The following is a 19,750-nucleotide window of genomic DNA, read 5'->3' on the forward strand; positions in this document are numbered from 1 at the left end:
GTAAACTCATCCCAACTGTCCCTTCTCTGAAGGTTTTTTTTATTGCTCCCAAATCCAAGTTAACTACAACAACTTGACTAGGCTTTTGATCCCTCTGTCTTTCAAGCACTTGTGGTCTATAGGATGCATTTACTCCAGGAGGAAAATGCGAAGGAAATCGTAATTCAAATCGTTTTTAACAAAAACGGAAATCGTACAAAAAAAAAAAAAAAAAAATCTGGCCTCCCTCTGTCCCTGGGCCTGGGACAACCGTCCCCTTGGTCCCCCCCTATCGGCTTCACTGTCCACACCGCCTCTAGCCCATAGGAAGGGGTGGAGAGTGACGCGGCGACGTGCCTTTCCTGCCCGCTCGCCTCACATGCCTGCCTAACTGCCTGCCACCCGGCCCCACGGCTGGGCTGACCATACATCACGTCTGTCTCCTCCGCTCTGTTCTATGACATCATCACACAGGAAGCAGTTGGAAAGTATGATATGCTTTTATGGTCAAAAACACGAGCCGTTTTATTCAACAAGGAAAGGCCGTCCGGCTGGCGAATTTATCCGCTGCACGTTAATGTTTTTTTTATCACGTTTCCTGTCAGATAGAAGGCGGCTGTTAAGCGTGGACGGCTTGAGGCTGAATTGTTTAATAGCGTCTGGCTTTGTGCCCCGTGGACCTTCGTTCAGGACTTTACTGGCTGCCTGTCATATGTTTTGCTGTAACTCACACTGCTTTTATATAAGCCCACATTTCCTCACATCTGCGCTGTAGGTTACAGTTCAACAAGTTGTAAAAAAAAACCCCCACAAAAAACTGGCATTACACTCCAGACTTTAGAAGAAGATTGCACTGTACTGTAGAGAGTGCGAGTGTTTTCAGATGGTGGTGAGAGAGGAGGGTTTGGGAGTAGTCGAGTCGTAACGCTATAAATTTCAATCCATCAGGATCAGAGCCAGTTGTCTTAAACCTCTGCCTGAGTGAAATGTGTTTCTTGCTCCAAAGTACCTAAGCCTGTTATTGTGGTGTAAGCTCTCCACATCGCATCTCAGACACTTCAAAATAACGTAATAATAATGATGATACTTTCGTTTTATATAGCGCCTTTCAAACCACACAAGGTATATCCACCACCCAAGGTATAACCACCCAAGGTATATAACAAGGTATCGTGTAGGAGTGTGTGCGTGCATGTAAGTGAATGTAAATGTAATATAGCCGCTTGCCTTCTTTTCTCTATCAAATCATAGCAGGCTGTTTTAACGGCATGCTGATTAGATGAACTAGTCATTTTTCTTGGCGTTGTGTGAAAAAAAAATCTTTCTACAGACAAACACTTTGATTTACGTACTTTGAAATTTTAGATCTGCATGTTTCATGAGAGTATTTGGTCTTGCTTTATTTTCATTCCGCATGCCTTACATTTGGATAACAACACATATGTAAAAGAGAGAGCAGCCTGTTAAAAGCCAATCTAAATATTTTTCCTTTTCCCAGTTTGATCTCCAACTTTCACAGGAGAGTTAACTGGTCAGGAGAATAAGCATTCGTGTACAGTACAACAGAGATGAAGTCTTTAAATCACGCACACACACACACACACACACAGGCAGGCAGGCAAGCATTTAGTTTCCTCACCCACCACATCTCTGCATGGTTTTGATTTTAGTCAGTCATGGGCCCGTTCTCTTCCAACTTGATCTGCGGAGAGGCCGGCCCTTTGTCTGCCAGGCCAGGCCAGGCCATTGTTTCAGAAGTCATGAGGAGGAGTGCGGTCCGTGGCGCGTCTCCCTTTAAAACAGTCTTGGGTTTCAGCAATGCCTCCCCTCCCCTCCTCGCTCCCCTTTGAAGCCGGACCCGAAGGAAAGGGATTTCATGGCTGCCAGTGGAGGAGGAGGAGGAGGTAGAGGAGGAGGGTCACTGGGTTCTGCTGCAGGCCCTCTGGCTGTGTACGGCTACGGCAGAGATTGTCTGGCACCGTAGACCTTCATTCTCTCTCTCTCTCTCTCTCTCTCTCTCTCTCTCTCTCTCTCTCTCTCTCTCTCTCTCCTCTCTCTCTCTCTCTCTCTCTCTCTCTCTCTCTCTCTCTCTCTCTCTCTCTCTCTCTCCCTCCTTCATTCCTCCCTCGCCCCCGCCCAGGCTAGATAGTCTGGTTAGAGTGGTATACATGGGTTCTAAATTTTGTTTATAACCTGACTGTGTGAACCTAGCTGTGCACAACTCAACCTGTGATTGTTGGAAACCGCTGTCGGTCAGAAAATTAGCTCACGTGGTTGGCTGCCAGTGTCTTGCCCCTCCTCATAACATTGTGTTGATAAACACTGAGAACCCATGTATAAGCTCACTAAGAAGTTAGTTCAGTAGTAAACCATGTTAACAGGTAAATCATCTTATAGAAGAGTATGGAGTCCTCATTTTCTTTAGGGGACTTGTATGTCTTGTGTCAGTTCAGTTTGTCTGCCTGTTATTCTGTCTGTACTGTTTGTCTGTCTCTCGGTCTGTCTGCTAAAATCCTGACTCACACTTCCGTCAATTCTTTAAACTGTGCCCTGAGGGATCAACACAATCGAGGAAAGATTTATTTCAAAGAAAAACCCAGCAGACACCATTTGATGTGTACTGCTACATGGTAAACAACAACAACAACAGGTCAGAAGTTTTTATTTCCTGAAGCAGGAAAGGGCTCTTCAAGGTAAACCCCCCACTTCTCTTTTTTGGGTTGACGACAGTAAGGGAATATCTTTTCATCTTGTCCCAATGGAGCTCTAATATATCCGCTCATCTTTCTAACCCGCTCTCTGTTTCACAACATCATCGCTGCCAAGTCTATCACTGCCAGGGCAATGATCTATATTCAGAGGGTGCTCTCTCTCTCTCTCTCTCTCTCTCTCTCTCTCTCTCTCTCACTCTCGCTCTCTCTCCCTCTCTCCCTCTCTCTCTCTCTCTCTCTCTCTCGCTCTCGCGCTCTTTCGCTCTCTCTCTCTCTCTCTCTCTCTCTCTCTCTCTCTCTCTCTCTCTCTCTCTCTCTCTCTCTCTCTCTCTCTCTCTCTCTCTCTCTTGCAGGGTCTCTTGCTCCATGCAGCTTTGCAGGATCTGGAACATAAGTGCCCATCCTTGTTTGTGTTCTCATTTCTTGCTGCCAGATGGGTCGCTGGTATTTCCCCAGTTTTGTGATACTTCCCAGTGCATAAATCCCCCCCCTCCATTAACGGAGTTAATGAAACTTTTATGCCTTTTTGTCAGAAGAGTCATACTGGCGCTCTCAAAGGACAAGGCCTCAAAACTCAGCCTAAGAACTCAGAGAACCGTGTGATTCATAGCATAAGCGTCCATTTCATTATTCGGATGCTTGAATTATATGGTACATATTTTCTTTCTCTCACACACATGCTCGCGCTATGCTCACACACAGGGCTATGCACACCATGCACATTGCACACGCGCAGTGCCACACACACACACACACACACACACACACACACACGCTCACACACCACACACACACACAGACTTAAACAAACACACACTTTTCTGTCATCATCCCGGGCCCAGACCTTCACAACAAGAGCGCGTTCTTGACTGAAGTGCCTGGTAAGCAATTGGAGGAGCATGAGAGAGCAGGCCCCCTTCCCTTCCTCTCTGTCTCTGTCTCTGTCTCCGTCTTCACGCTGATGTTTGGCTTCCTTTCCCACTGTTACATATGATGGATGGCGTCCGCACAGCAGACAGGAACGATACGTGAGGCCTGGAGCCACTCCGATATACACACACTCTGCCATTCATCAAGCTGTCGTTTTATTTTTTTTTTCCTCCCGCTGTTGTTTTGATTTGCTCATGCACCACCAATGTGATAAATGCGTTGGTGCGTCTTCAGGAATGTGTACAGTATTGACAAGTCAGTAAGAGTACTTTCTCCACCATGCTGAGAGGTTGTTGTTTTCTTTTTAACTGATTTATTGGTGAATTTTCTACGTGCAAAAACATGAACAGGAATGTGGGTCCACATAGTTGAATTGAAGAGTCAAATCAATACAAGGCAAGCCACAAGAGACAATACAACGTTCATCCCATATACAGTAAGAGAGGTTATATTGTGATTGTTGAGTGCCGTGTGGCGGGTGGTATGGTAAGTAGGTGCCAGGAATGCTTCAAGCTGAAGGTGAGAGTGTAGTGTAGTAGGGGAGAGGATGCGGTGCCTGGCCTAGTGGGCGGAGGACGCGTCTCCCATTTCACATAGGATGCTTCCCAGAACAGGACAGGACACAGCTTCCTGGAAACGCGGCTCTAAATCACCCCCATCCCCAACCCCTGCATTGAGGCGCAGAGACCTAGCAAGCAAAAGCACAGTTCTAATCCCCGTCTCGCGCAATCTTATTTAGCCTATCAACTGTGAAAATATTTGCAGTGACTGTGAGTGTTTTTCTTTACACCAGCTGATGGGCAGAGCCCTGTGTTCTGGGCACGCTCAGATCACACACACACACACACCGCACTGGGCCTCTTGTCAGGAGGCCCCGTGGCTTCCCGCTTAAGCCTCTCATCCCTGACTTTGTAGTGCCTGCCCGACGTGTGTGTGTGTGTGTGTGTGTGTGTGTGTGTGTGTGTGTGTGTGTGTGTGTGTGTGTGTGTGTGTGTGTGTGTGTGTGTGTGTGTGTGTGTGTGTGTGTGTGTGTGTGTGTGTGTGTGTGTGTGTGTGTGTGTGTGTGTGTGTGTGTGTGTGTGTGTGTGTGTGTGTGTGTGTGTGTGTGTGTGTGTGTGACACTGCCACCATCCATCACTCTGCACCACCACCAATACTCTATACTGGTTTTGCTTGCCCAGTCGAACACACTACAGCCCCGTGTCGTGTCCTGGTCCCCTGTTTTTGCAGCTGTGACTGCAGCCCTCCCGCCCTCCTCTTCTCCTCTTATCCCCATCCCCAGGCACAGCAGCCCAACAACAAACACGCCACACACACACCCAGAGCCAGAGCCAGGGCTTTACATGCCGAGCCTCATTCTGCCAATGCCACATTCGTCTGACTTCAAAACATGCCACTAGAGTAGGGTGGCTGGCCTTCTCATAATAAAACAAAGGCACATGTACTGTATGTGTACCACGGAAAAAGCATAAACGAAGAAACGAGCTGTATGGCCTTCTATAATGGCAAACTAGGGATGAATAGCACGTCCATGACAACTCTTGAATTTCAAATACAGTCATCCAACCAGAGACACCCATACACCACAAGGATAGAGATGAAAGGTGGTCATTGCCAGGCAGTCTCAAAAACACTTTTCGTTTGAAATATGTTGTTAAGGTTTTACAGACCGTGAAGGAAAAACAAGTTCACTTTTCTATTTCACTAGTTCACTACTTTTTGATTTGTGTACACCTCAGCTCCTGTCCCCCAGCAAATGGTGTGCCCTTGTACACAAGGCAGTGCAGAGAAGGTTACCTAGCAACAGATGTTGGTAAGGGCCAGTGCCACAGTGTTCAGACTGAAATGTGCAAAGACATATTCAGGCCGCGTTTGATCAATTATCAAGATTATAATTAATTCGGTAAAATCATTGATCCAAAAAAATAAATATGAGCAATTATGGATTCAGTCAGTGTCCAAAACCTTGCTTTGTCGTCCAGATCTAGATCTATCTGGAGAATGTTTCTGTGAAATTGGCGCAAGTAATCTCGGCTGCATAGTATACTATATCTAATCTGATGTCACTGTTTCAGATAAACTGTGTGAAATCAGTTTTCCCCCACACTTGTCTCTGAATGTATTTGCTGTGTGTAAGTGGCCATTTGTATCATCCTCAGGCCCCCACCCTAATATGACATTATATTCTTTCAACATCCGACTGGAATAATTGAATTGCAAGTAATTTCCCCCACCATGCCTAGCTTGTCAAGCAGTTGAGACCAGAGGAGGGAGAGAGCAGAGGAAACGTCTGGGCCATGCTAACAAGGCGGAACGCTTGCTTGTTCCCTTAGCACAGAGCGAAGTACCTGCTCCTCCCGTCAACACATTTCCACCTTCTGGCGGTGCTTTTGCATGCTACTAAATTGATTTTGCAACCTTCGCCTCAGCTCTGCTGATGAAGGCGTTGTGGGAAGGGGATGAGCCGGTGTTGAAGGAAGTGGTGGGGGGGAGAGAGGAGGAGGAGATAGAGGATGGAGGGAGAGAGGAATAAGAAGAGGGGGAGGGAGGAAGGAAGGAAGGAGGGCAGGATCTGGAGAGGGATGCTAGTGGAGGGTATTGAGAAGAAGGAGAAGAAGAAGAAGAAGAAGGATTGTTATGTAATGCTCACGTGCATGGACTGCTTCCTCCTCTGCTTTGGTAATCCCAAAATGCCCCATTCACGGCAGACAGCCAAAGTGAAAGGGAGGGAGATATTGAAGATTTCTGGCTTTGCATTCAGAATGTGGAGCTCATAAGATTGCTTTGTTGCTAGTCGGAGGGAATTAGTCTAAAATTGAGACAAAAAAATAATGGAAAATGTTCGCAAGTGTCTTTTCCATCTTTTGCGGCAGTACAGGAGCTATTCTGGAAGTAGTAGTAGTAGTGTATTTTCATGCACATTCAGAAAAATGCGCACACACCCACACATGCTAACATTTTTCATGCACATTCCTGATATGTGTGAAAAGGTCAAGTCCACCGCTTTTTATGCTCGACTATATATTTCAGACCTTTCTCCCAAGAAAAGTAACGTGCATTTACGGCCACTCTGAAATTGCCCAGACACAATGGTCCTTAAAGAATGATTGTCTTAGCATTACTTCATTTTCTTCTCGTTCGCATAAGAAGTGGCTTAGTCTGCGGTGCATTGCTTCAGGATGATTAGTATGTGTTTCTTGGCTCGGTTTGAGTGCAAACTCAAAGACTCGCTGGCTTGGCCATGGAAAACAGCTCACTTGGTATTCCGGAGCTGCCTCCAGTCCTACAGCCTCTCCACTGGAGTGGTGCTATAAGTGCCCTGGGAATGAAGACGGCGGTCCAAATGAACCGGAATATCTCGGAGAAAACTCGCCACCACCGGAGCTCATAAGTGCTGCCGGACTAATGAGATGTAGCCAGGGGCGGAGCTATAGGGAGGGCAAGCAGGGCATTTGCCCCGGGGCCCGGGGCTCTCCTACATTGGTATTGAGGGCCCTATTCTGACCTTAGCAAGCCATAAGGAGGGCCCTACAAGTGTCTTGCCCTGGGGCCCTGTGGACAATTGTTCCGCCACTGGATGTAGCCTCAGCCTTGAGTTTTGCGAGTGCCTCCTCGTCCTACTCGGAAATGCATCCTTTGGCTGTCTCTGATTATTAGAAGACATTATGTCATTCATTTAGTGCCTGGTGAAGTGATTAGTTTACTATTTTCCAAGGAAGGAAGTTGCAGACATGGAGGTCAATAGGAGAGGCATTGCAATTGGCCACAAGTGCTTTAGACATAGATAATTCATTTTAAGCGCAGGCGTATAGTTCTGGCGGGGAGCATCTAATGCCAGTGGGTGGCCATGCAAGTGCAGGAGAGGTCTAACTGTGTGCATGCATCATTGATGAGCCTGAAAGTGGAGCCTAATGCGGAGGTCTAATCATGCTCTCCTGAGCGCATCCCCAGGGTTGCCAGATGAAACTGATGATTTCCAGCCCAAGAAATGCTCAGAACCTACCTGGAAGCACTAAATCCTGCACTATTCGAACTAAATTCTATTGATTTTTATGGCCATAAATTAACAGAAAAACCCGTCCAAATGCAGTTTTTACCCTCAGAGGACCATCCTAAGCAGCCCAATTGGGCTGGAAACTGCCCAATCTGGCAACATCGCGTCCGCCCCGCCCCCCCAGCATCAGCAACAGCAGCCTCCTGTGGACCATGGAAGTGCATGATCCAGTCTGACTCTGGGCCATCGATCAGTGGCATGCTAATTCGGATCCATTTTGATGCCAGGCCCGAGTGTGATTTATGTGCACATAAACACAGCCTTTAGTAGCTTTGTGGCAAGGTTGGGAACACTACTGACTGAAGACCTTTTTAGTGTCACAGTGCCTTAGTGATTTGCAACATGCGCTGCGCATAGTTCACATTTATTTGTTTTCAGTGCATGAAAAATGATGAGAAAACAATGGAAGAAATAGTTTTAGTTGTATGATTATGATGCAATTAGTTAATGTTTCTACAGTTAATGTTTCTCATCTCACTCATAATTGACAACAACATCACCTGCCAGGCATCTCCTGAGTTTCCTTTGTGTTCATATCCTACAAGGCTACACGATTGCATTTAGTTGTGGCAGTGATTGAAGGATTGCTTTGCGTTCCATTTTCTGTTGCTACAGATTGGTGTCAGAGTGCAGTTAGATGTTAATCACTTCATCAGCTACTGGGTCAGGGCAGTTACCAAACAGGGAAAAGATCCATAATTCGTTTTGTTCTGTCTAGCCAAGCTGTGGCATTTACTGGCACGTGGAGATTATGTGTCATGTTTGTGATATGTTTGAGGAATGGACCAAATCACAGAGTAGCATCAGCACCTGGCAAAGTCCTCAGAAACGATGTGGCCTAGATGCTTGGGCATACTCTGTGTTATTATCTTGGTATGGCTGACGAAAAGGGCCAAGTTTATAGACAAAAGAAGGCATTCTCTTGGGGCCTTGCTGTCAAGGAGCGTTATTCACACAACCTGTGCTGTTTTTCATTAACTGAAATAAGTTATATGCTGAAGATGCACTTCACCAAAGCTTAACTTCTTTGTCATCAAGTTGGCACTAGCTTGTGGCATTCTTCTTTTGTACTTGGCAGCTGCATCATTACTTTGGGTGACCTTGCATAGCCTTAGTGATGCCAGTTGCCTCATGTCATAACTCCCCTCCACTGTACCTCCCACTGCCCTAAATGTATATTTGAATGGCGAATGCTGCCAGCCATGGAATCTCGTCTCAACTCCTTGAATAAGCGAAATTCAGTCGATACCCATGCTGTAAAAGGGTGAAATTAGATTCTTCCAGTCTGCTACAGTAGTAGGAAAGTGGGGAAAGTCTTAAAAGGAGAGAAAGTAGGCCAAGCCTCAGGGCTGCTCTTGAAACAGTAACAGTAGAGTACAAAGCCTTTTCACGTTTTGTGAAGTTAGTGCACAAAGTTCTTGACTTTTCTCTAATTACATAACACGGTGTAATATTCCAATTCAACTGTGTTTGATGTCTCAATGAAGAGAGTATACCCCAGTAGCCTACACTTTCATAGTAGCATAACTTTTTTTTTTTGAGGTTTTTTTTTTTGTCTTAGACTTTATTATGGACAGGACAGTATGAGAGGTAGACAGGAAGCGAATGGGGAGAGAGACAGGGAGGGGTTGGCAAAGGACCCGGGCCGGGAATCGAACCCGCGTCAGCCGCATGGCAGGTGAGTGCCTTACCGGATGGCCACAGCAGGGCCGATAGTAGCATAACTTAATGATTAATTCGGGGATGCAAGGGAATTTGGAGGCACTCCAATGTATCAGTGTGTATTGTTTGCCAAGTAGTCTTAATAAGCAGGGCTAATTGTGATGAAACGAGTGTAACACTTTTACTTGACGCCGGTGTCATAAGCATGTCATTACAGTGTCATAATAGTGTCATGATGCAGTTATGTACATGTCATAAACATTTTATAACTATTGGCCTTAAGTGACATTCGGTTATGGCGAAGACAACCCAAGGTGTAGGAATTTGTTCGTCTCATCATCACACAAGCACAGAAATTTAATTCTGCTCCTAATCACTTGAAATCTTTTCTCCATCACTTGTCTCGCATTGCTTCTTGGGGACACGGGAGGGGGGGAGGGTGGGGGGAAGGTCTTCGCTGTGGACTCCCTGACCCATGAAGGGGAGCTATGGTACGGTACGGTACGGTAACACTTTAACTCCCCAAGACCGACGCCGCCCTAACGAACTGAGCAGTGAGAGTAGAGTAGTGCGGGCCCGGCAGATGCTCACGCTCAGGCCCTCGGAGACGCAGAGGAAACAGATGGCGGATCCTCGCCGTAATGGAAGAATGTAACGAGACTGGCGAAATGTCATTACCAAAGACAATGGTGTTCCTCTCCCGAGGCTCCATGATGGGAATTGAAGAGAGCAAAATGTTGCAGAACCAAATTCCTCATTTCCTGCAGGGGCCGGCGTCACAGTCTACCTTCTCTTCTCTCCCTTCCTCACGTCAGGCTTCCTCCTGTGCTGGGTTATTGTCAGACCTCTCTGTGGTGGCAAATGCAGAATAGAGTCTTGTTAAAAGTGTGAAGAGAACCCACAATAAATGATCTGTTGCTTCTTCTTTTTACTTTGGTGGTAATTAACCATGTTTTTTGTCACCTGGGTTTATAGATAGATAGTTCTAGTGGTATGATTAGCTGTTTGATGGCACAGCATAATTTGGCTTGCATTAGCGTAGACCTAGCTATAAATGGCAATGTGGTGTCGCAGTATTTTGAGACATTTGTGTTGCTTGGCAACTATTCTGCACCGTGTTGCCAAAAGCTGCATTCTTTGTTGTTGAAAAATTGTGGTTGTAATGAATAAATGATTATGTATGTTCTGTTTTATTTAATGAAACTGTGCCAGTTAGTATGTAATTATTTAAATTCAGTGCACAATGAATTCCACTGAATCATGGCTTACAGTGGGCTTACCACACACAAAAAAGCTTCGCAGAGGCGGAGCTATAGGGGGGCGATCAGGGCATTTGCCCCGGGGCCCAGGACCCTCCTGTATTTGATGTGGGGGCCCTATTGTGACCTTGGTAGGCTGAATGGGGGACCCTATCAATGTCTTGACCTGGGGCCCTGTATGTAAGTGTTCCGCCACTGAAGCTTCGTATTATGCCCAGCAGATCCCCTGCAGCAGAATCCCTCTAGGCACAGCTTTTTTCACCTGCTACATATACGCAAGATGATTTTAGAGTTAACAAATATAAAGTTATTCCTTGTCTCCCCACCACTGCTGCTCAGCTAGTGAAGGGATACTGATGCTGAACCAGCGTAATAGTACGGTATAACCTGTCAAATATATTTTCTGGACTGTACATGGGGAACTGTACATGGGGGCTCGACTGGTGTTTGTTTTCCGTTTCTATCAGGGAAAACAGAATATTGATGGGTCCGACATGTGCAACGAAGGCCAGCTAGCAGAGTGTGGCGTGGAGCGTTAGTAAACCTCCCTTCTCAAACCTCATACATTATCGGTAGCGCTGAGTTATGTAGTGGGTTCGAGCCCCGAGTGTCAGACTGCGCAGGAACGCCTCAGTTACACATGCCCAGACACTGAAAATGCCACCACCCTTCTGGCGTCAGTTTTGGAGTTCACCATGTTGTTCCTCCGACCATCATGCAGTAAACAAGTAAAATGATTCCCCCTAGATGCACACCAAACTTTGTTAAAACCAAGGACCTCCATATTTGGAAGAAGTTATCAACCATCAAAAAGATGAAAAATGAAATGTCTGACAAGAAGCGGAATATTTGAGTTATAAAACACTCACAATACTTTTCTTAATAGTACTTTGTGCTCTGTTCTTCTTCTTCTCCTCCAGGTAACTCTGGCTCACCATTTCACCTTCCAAAGATCCGCCACCGCCTGAACACTGTGTCTCTATCGGTAAGTCTGCATGTTCCACTGATTTACGGTACTGGTTACATAACTCTGGCTTCACACTGCTTTCCCAAGGCACTGCTGCTGAGATGGTATTAGGCTTATAACACCAAAATGATCATCACAGACAACAAGACTTGCAGAGTTTTATGGTCTGGCTAAGAGGCTGGCCCAGCTTTTAATGAGAAAATCGTGTTGAGGGCAGAGAAGGAAAAAAAAAACCTCATCTGAATTAGGGCTGTAACGATATTGTATCGATTGAAAAATTGCGATAAGCAGGGTCACGATACTGTGTCGCGATTCAAGATGACAGTATCGTGAGACAGCCCTTTCAAAGTTCTGTTACCCTTAAGAGTGAACAACCACATGATATGATTGTGATAGTGCTTCCAAGCTTCAAATCAATATCGTTATTATTTTAAAATCTTTTTTAAATTATTAGTAGCCTTTTGTATCCTATTCAACCTATAAATGATCATCAAATGAGATATTTTTGTTAAAAACGTGGTGTGTATCGAACTGTAGGTCAAAAACCATGATACGATCCAAATTATTACAGCCCTAATCTGCATGAATCCTGCCACCTAAAGTCTTTAAGCCAAGTTTCAGAAATGGTGCTGTGGGGTAATGTTCTTTTCCATGCGCACCTCAGCATGTGCCCTTACAATAATGACACATAGTAGCCATGGTAGCCAACTGTCGGAGTTGTCAGCTTCACATTCACAGTTGGTTGGAATTGCTATCTGTTGGGCTTAATTTCTGTTTAAGCGTCTCTTAATTTAGACATTTGGCATCAGCCGCCATCAACCATGCAGAATGCCGAGGGGAGAATTGTGCGCTGGGCTCCCCTCCTCTGTTGCCTTACGGCGCCTCATTCGTATGCAAGGCCACGGTGTGGGGGGTGTGTGTGGTATTGATTCACACGGATGCCGCTCAGCGTTGCGCTGCGCTGATGACTCAGAGGGCCGTTCGTTTGCAGTGATCCCCCTCTGAGCCGCGTCTGCTTGATATGCAGGTGCAGCCCTCGCTACTTCATCCCAGGAGTTTTATTTGGGGCGGGGGGGGCAAACTACTCCCATTAGGAATGGGCCATGCCGACTGTGAGCTCAGCTCAGCGTAAACATGGCGGCACGGCTGCTAACCAGTTAGATACTCCTCCCCCAGTTGTGTCTCTCTTTTTGGGTGGGAAATGTCTCAGTTTGACAGTTTTCACACAGTGCTGGCTACTAGACCTTATGCTGTCTTTGTGATTGCATCTTGTGCTGGGGGGGGGAAATAGAAAAGCATTGCACATCACACTTCCTCCCATCTGCATCAATTTTTATGGCCTCACAACTGGGTGACTCAAATGTCCCTAAAGTTCTAAGTCTATTCAGGCAAGGCAGGTAGGACACCACCACCACATGCATCCACAGACACAGAGCTGTCAGTGGTGATTCTATTGAGGTAACTTATTGCTATGACAAAAAATGCAGCCATGCTCCTGGCTGTCCTCCTCCTCCTCCTCCTTCTCTTCTAGTACTTGAGGCAGGCCAGGGAGGCAGACGGATCATGAGGCCCAGTAATGTGCTGTGTCTGAGGGGGCTCCGGCGTGCCTATTAGTGGGTCCCCAAGGCAGGCAGGCAGGCTGCAGGGCTTGGCTTGGCTTCCCAGGGAAGTGAGTCCTGATGGAGGCCTTGCGTCTCAGGTTTCTACCACTCTCCCGCTCTTTCTCTCTCTCTCTGTCTCTCTCTCTCTCTCTCTCGCACGCGCTCTCTCTCTCTCTCTCTCTCTCGCTGACGCACCATCCACCTTGCTCCATTAGCCTGCACTAAGTCTCAATGACTCGGTCGAGGTACGGTAGGTACTCTACTCCAGAGAAAAGTGCAGTCATTTTCCCTTGTGCGTGCTGCACCATGTTAAGATGAAAGTGGTCGGTATTTAATTCTAACGGCAAATGAACCACTTCCAGACAGATCACATATGGCCCCTACGACATCACTGATAAGTGGGTGCTGCATTAACCTTGAAAGATCGCTGTTGCAGTTGCACAGCAGTGATCCCGATGCGGTTGGCCTTGCTGCTTGTGTTAGCAGCAGATAGTAACACTTTGATTTCACTTCCTTGTGCATTGTGTTGTGTCTTCGGGAAATGTACAGAATAATAGCGTAGCGTTGGTCTGTCTGTCTGTCTGTCTGTCTGTCTGTCTGTCTGTCTGTCTGTCTGTCTGTCTGTCTGTCTGTCTGTCTGTCTGTCAGCAGGATAACTCAAAAAGTTATGAACGGATTTTGATGAAATTGTGAAGTTGTTGGAAATGACAAAAGGAATAAGTGATGCTGATTCGGATCACGATTCAGATCAAGGAATTTTTTTTAAAAAGAGTCTTTGCCATTGCAGGATAGGGTGAATTTTGACAGTCCAGTTTCTCACTCCACAAAAACTATGCAGAAAAAACTTAGGGTGTAGCATATTGAAATGTTCTACCAAACAGCTTCTTTGGTGGAGGTCTGAACTCATTTCTAGTTGGTGCATTGTGTTGTGGCCAAACGCATAACAGCATAATGATGAGAAGAAGGACAAGAGAAGCATTCTGGGGTTGGTCGCTGGTGGTGATGAGCTGGTAATGATGTCTAAAGGTTGGAGCAGGAGGCCATTGAGAGAGCGAGCGGAGTGGAGCGATGCTGCCTGTTTCCTTCCTGCCCGCTGCTGTTTTGAAGCGTCCTAATTGTGCTCGTCTGATGGAGCTCGTCTCATTAGCCACTATGCCATTATGCTAATACTAATGCCAATGTTAATGCACTCATCATTTCCTCTTAGATCACCTGTCCTCATGGAGTTGATCTCAGCAGCCAGCACAGCACACACTCTCACACACGCACACACATACACACACACACACACACACACACACACACACACACACACACACACACACACACACACACACACACACACACACACTCTCTCTCTCTCTCTCTCTCTCTCTCTCTCTCTCTCTCTCTCTCTCTCTCTCTCTCTCTCTCTCTCTCTCTCTCTCTCTCTCTCTCTCTCTCTCTGTGTTTCTCAGCCAGACATAGCATGGTGTGGAAAGTCATTGTGATTCACAATCTGACAGAATCAGATTTGCGCTGCGCTGCTCGTGCAATACAAAGGCCAAGTGTGCAGGTGAGGAGGATGAGAGAAGTGGGCGGCTCTCATCTGCTGAAGTGACAGACACACGCTTTGATGCAGCCAGCACCAGAGTCTGCAATAGCAAGGAGAAGAAGACGGGATGGAGGGAAGAGAGGGATAGTGAGATGGGTAGAGAGATGGAGAGAGAATGTGAGGGGGAGAGAGAGAAGCGAGGCAGAGATGAAGGCAAGACAGGGTGTGTGTGTGTGTGTGTGTGTGTGTGTGTGTGTGTGTGTGTGTGTGTGTGTGTGTGTGTGTGTGTGTGTGTGTGTGTGTGTGTGTGTGTGTGTGTGTGTGTGTGTGTGTGTGTGTGTGTGTGTTTGTGTGTCGGACACACAGCTGCGACTTCTTCCCCACATTCTGCAGGTTTGTAATTATCACCTTTCCACACTCCTCATGTGCACGCTTCTCAAGCTCTGGTGTGGTGAACAACAAGGCAGAAAAGAAAGACCCTGCAAAAGTTACTTGTTTTTTTTGTGCTATGTATCAAAAGCCATGAACCAGGAGACTGGGTATGTTTGTTCCTTGATGAAAGCCTCCAGGCAATGGGAATGTATTTTTCCCTATTTTATTATTTATACTGAATCTGTTAATATGAAAATATGAGAGCACCCTAGTTGTTTGCTGTGTCGTTGTACTGTAGCAGTATGAAGCATATCTGTCTGACGTCACCTTATCCGATGCTAAATTATTAGCAGCAGATAGTAACACTTTGATTTCACTTCCTTGTGCATTGTGTTGTGTCTTCGGGATATGTACAGAATAATGAGGGGGAAACAGAAGCCCTGGCATTGGTGAAGATGAATCTTTCATTTGACTAGTTACTTCCGTCAAGGAGGTTATGTTTTCGGTAGCATTGGTCTGTCTGTCTGTCTGTCTGTCTGTCTGTCTGTCTGTCTGTCTGTCTGTCTGTCTGTCTGTCTGTCTGTCAGTCAGCAGGATAACTCAAAAAGATATGAACGGATTTGGATGAAATTGTGAAGTTGTTGGAAATGACAAAAGGAATAAGTGATGCTGATTCGGATCACGATTCAGATCAAGGAATTTTTAAAAAGATTCTTTGCCATTGCAGGATAGGGCGAATGTTGACAGTCCAGTTTCTCACTCCATAAAAACTATGCAGAAAAAACTTAGGGTGTAGGCCTAACTAGGGGTGCGTGGCATAATATCGTGCGCGGTATTTTTTCCACCAGGTATTAGTATTAGTAACTGGAGTGGTAGTCTGTACACCTCAAGATATGAAAGCAATGTCTCAAAGCTGCCAGGGAGCTGTCCAATGCAATTCTATTACGCAGCGAAATCAGATTTTCCTGATGGTAAATTATTCATTATTTCTTTGGTTAAATAGCCTACATGTTTGTGTAAGATTGTGCGCAATGGTGATGGATGGTCGTGTCATTATCTGACCACAGCAATTCAGATCATTGAAATACAATAAAGGGAGGCTGCATTGTGTTGGATCAAGCACGGTAGGTATCCTGTAGTACCTACACAAGGAATGTTTTAATGCTTCTGAAACAAGTTGAACTACTATGCAAAGGCACACACACGTGAGGATGTTGTAAAGTTATAATATTGCATACCGTAACTATAACTTGATAATTAATTTGCACATTTGAAAGGTTTCCGTTTATAAAATAATGTGGGTTCAAGGTGGAGCCTTACTTGCTCTGACATTGTCCCTGCTGGTAGGCATGCGGTGTGGAAGAGATATTTGACTCATTGTAGTTTCACATTTAACAGCAGGTAACATGTTGGAATTCACTTTTTTTTCTTTATCCATCATCCACCTCACTCGGCTACAGTGCAAAAACTGAAACAACCCAGATCTCATGGGGCGCAGAGATCAAATGAATTTTCATGTTCATTTTGACAGGAACCTGGAAAAAGTTACGTAATTTTGCATCAGTGCATAGCATTTCATACTTTTCAAACAAAAAAGTAAAAGAGAATAGAGAATATGTGAACAGACGGTAGAGATCTTTACAGGTACTTTGCACCAATGGAAAAAATGATAAGCAGCTGAAGCAGTGAAGTTGAATCCCCAAGGGCTTAATTTTTCCATTTGTGTGATGCCGTGTGTGATGCCGTGCATTAAAGGGGATACACACCACCGATGACCTCCAGAGATGCTGTGTGAACTTTCATCCTGCGCCAAGGCAGCTCAGATAATGACATTCACATGTGGTGCGGGGAATGCAAGCAGCTTTGGAAAACATTTCATTTGGAAATAATGCAGCGTATTCCTCTTGTGTCTGTATCTCTGTGTGTGTGTGTGTGTGTGTGTGTGTGTGTGTGTGTGTGTGTGTGTGTGTGTAAGAGACTGTCAGAGCTTAGAAATTTCCAATTAATTCTAAACACCTCACTGTGTTGTTTTGCTGTGGAAGTGAAGTGTTATCTTCAAGGTTTAGCCATGAGGAGGTGTGTCACGAGAAGAGAAGACTGCAGGCTGCACAAGCATGAGAGCGCATAATACACAGATAACTGGTTTCAGGTTTTTTCGGGTTTCTTTGTTGTCTCACCCAGTTGTGCTGAAGAACAAACACTGCCAGGTTATGGTTTAACTTGCAGACGCTTTCAAAAGGCAGTTGAACTGATGAAAGGTTACCTTGCTGCAACCTTTAGTTAGTGGTTTTACGAGGAGAATATGGGTAAATGCAGTAGTGTTTGTTGGTTTCAAGACATATTCAAGTTCGGCGCTGCAAAAATCTGTGAGTGAATGAAGGGCAAGTGATGGCAGTGTGCTCAACGGAACAGTGACTGTTCTGAAGTGTTTTTGTTCTCAAGGAGTTGGAAGTGGTCCCAAAAGTAAACGTTTAAGTTTAAAATAGTTTCCTTCCAAAATAGGGAACTTATCTGAGTAACCAGTAGACCTGTTTACTTGCCTTAAAATCAGCTAACTCTGCACTGGTGGGATCAAGTTTGTGATGGATTATTGTTAGGCTTTTAGTGTTTTTCAGTAACAAAGCAGTTTATCTACCTTATTAGACACAGTGGAGTAAATGATGTAACCGCCGTGTAATATCGTGTCCTAGTGTTGTACCTACACCATGAATTTACTTTTACTTTTGACACCTCTGACATTGATACTCGTCTACCATGCGGCTCACCCGGGTTCGATTCCCGGCCGGGGTCCTTTGCCGGCCCTTCCCCGTCTCGCTCATCCCACTCGCTTCCTGTCACTACCTTCACTATCCTATCATAAATAAGGTCAAAAACACCCAAAAAATCTAAAAAGATCATCCAATCACTTTTTTCCGTGATTCACTTCCATCTGATGTCCCTCTCCATCTCCATCTCCATTTTGTGGGTACTCTACTCTGCACTCATTTTGTGTTTTTTTCCTCCACCCTGGATTGAACACTGAAAGCCAAAGTACTGCTCTGTGAAGAGGAGCCACGGATAAGTAAATGTGATAAATTAGGGAAATCAGCTGCCATTACTAGTTCATGGGCAGCACGTGAAATATTCATCAAGAACTAGCTGATCCATGTGATTGAGTTCATGATTCAGCCACTGTGTGATTTTCTGGATGCCTCTGGCAAAGGCGGAGGAGGACACAGTCTCACGTTTTGAATATTTAAGCGAAATAGATCTCTTCTTCATTCCCCACATTGCTCTCCAGAAAGATCTTTTTTGTTCCCGTAAGTTTGTACTATCTTGTGGCCCTGGAAACAAGTAGGCAGGTTTGATTGATTATGGATGTAGAGCACTTGGCCAGATGATGCCCTTTTAAGTGGCCAATCAGCGGCCTGAGTAGCATCACCATGACAGCTGGTGTTCAAGAGGAATGTTGCCCAGGAAATAAACAGTTCAATACCAGTCAATGCTATTTACTTTCACTTAGCTTTTTTTTTCTTCTTTCATTTGTTCTACGTTTAGAAATCATTTTGTTGTATTACTGGTTACTACAAAAATACAGTAGGCCTATATAGTTTATAGAGTATACAGTCAATACAGTATACAGCCAAAAGCCGTAGTGATGATGGGGTTTACGGGATCTTTCAATAGATGGCTTATGGCTGCCAACTGCCGAATGTTTGAATCAGCTGCGGCAGCAGCGCACGGAACGGCCATTTGGAATGTCAGTGTAGGGCTGGGGAGGGGTGGTCGGCCTTGGAAATTCCAGATTGAGTGGTAATGTTAAGTGTGAAGTGTTATATGTTTGTGGTCTATAGCAAGACGTGCAATTGAGCCTGACAACTGCCCTTTCATTACGCCCCACAGACCCGTGTTGAAGATGGGAGCAGCACTCATAATCATTGAAACACGCCGTGCAATATTGAGTCTTCATGACCTGGCTGTGCTATTATTGCATGCCATGTCCAAACTCATTCCTAAACTGGCATGCTCTGGCTCTCTGTAGCTGGTGAAGAGGGAAAAAACAAGACATCCATTGTCGTTTCCCCTAATCAGTTACAGCAGAGTTAGGCTTTTCCAAATATTACGGCCCTTACTGTGTGTAATGTATACCCTGTTATTTACCGCTTTCCTGCTGTTGAGGCCTGATTGCATATTTTCTGCCATCCTGCGGTTCTCTCTGCAGAGTTCATGTTTTTCTCCCCCCTTTGCTCTGCTGTTCTTTTCTCTCTTCGTCTGTTTCCCACCTCACTGAATGGGCAGGCCTTTATGTGAACACGCTGCTGTAGTCACCGGTAGTAGTGCTAAAATTAACACCCCTAATAACACACAATAATCAACAACGCTAATGATGCTATCGAGATAAGTGAAGTGTTGACTCTGTAGTAGTTGACGATGCGATTAGCTTCTTGTGAGGTTGAGACGCACAGACACACATGCTGCACTCTGAAAAGCATTAAGCTATTTGTTACATGAGAGGACTTGCCATTGCTCGTAACTCTTTTAACCGTCTACAGTCTAGATGGGTAAATTGCTTGGCAAGTTACACTAGTCGGTGATTCTCAAAGTGTGGTCCAGGGACCACTGTTGGTCCGCGACAGAGCTCAGGTGGTCCACGAGGGATTTCTACTTTGCCAAGACAAGCTAGCAGTTGGCTACATTTTAT

General features: G+C 45.5%; 1 protein-coding gene across 3 annotated transcripts in view; it reads left to right on the top strand.

Moving 5' to 3' along the window:
• peak1 (pseudopodium-enriched atypical kinase 1) overlaps positions 1–19,750 on the top strand; it is a 179,530-nt gene that overhangs the window by 34,302 nt on the left and 125,478 nt on the right. For all 3 annotated transcript variants that reach the window (XM_063196774.1, XM_063196775.1, XM_063196776.1), the window contains exon 2: positions 11,516–11,580. The gene's annotated coding sequence lies outside the window, so the exon portion shown is untranslated. The remainder of the gene's footprint in view (positions 1–11,515; positions 11,581–19,750) is intronic.

The sequence above is a fragment of the Engraulis encrasicolus genome, chromosome 4 (genome assembly GCF_034702125.1).
Source record: "Engraulis encrasicolus isolate BLACKSEA-1 chromosome 4, IST_EnEncr_1.0, whole genome shotgun sequence".
NCBI classification, from domain to species: Eukaryota; Metazoa; Chordata; class Actinopteri; order Clupeiformes; family Engraulidae; genus Engraulis; species Engraulis encrasicolus.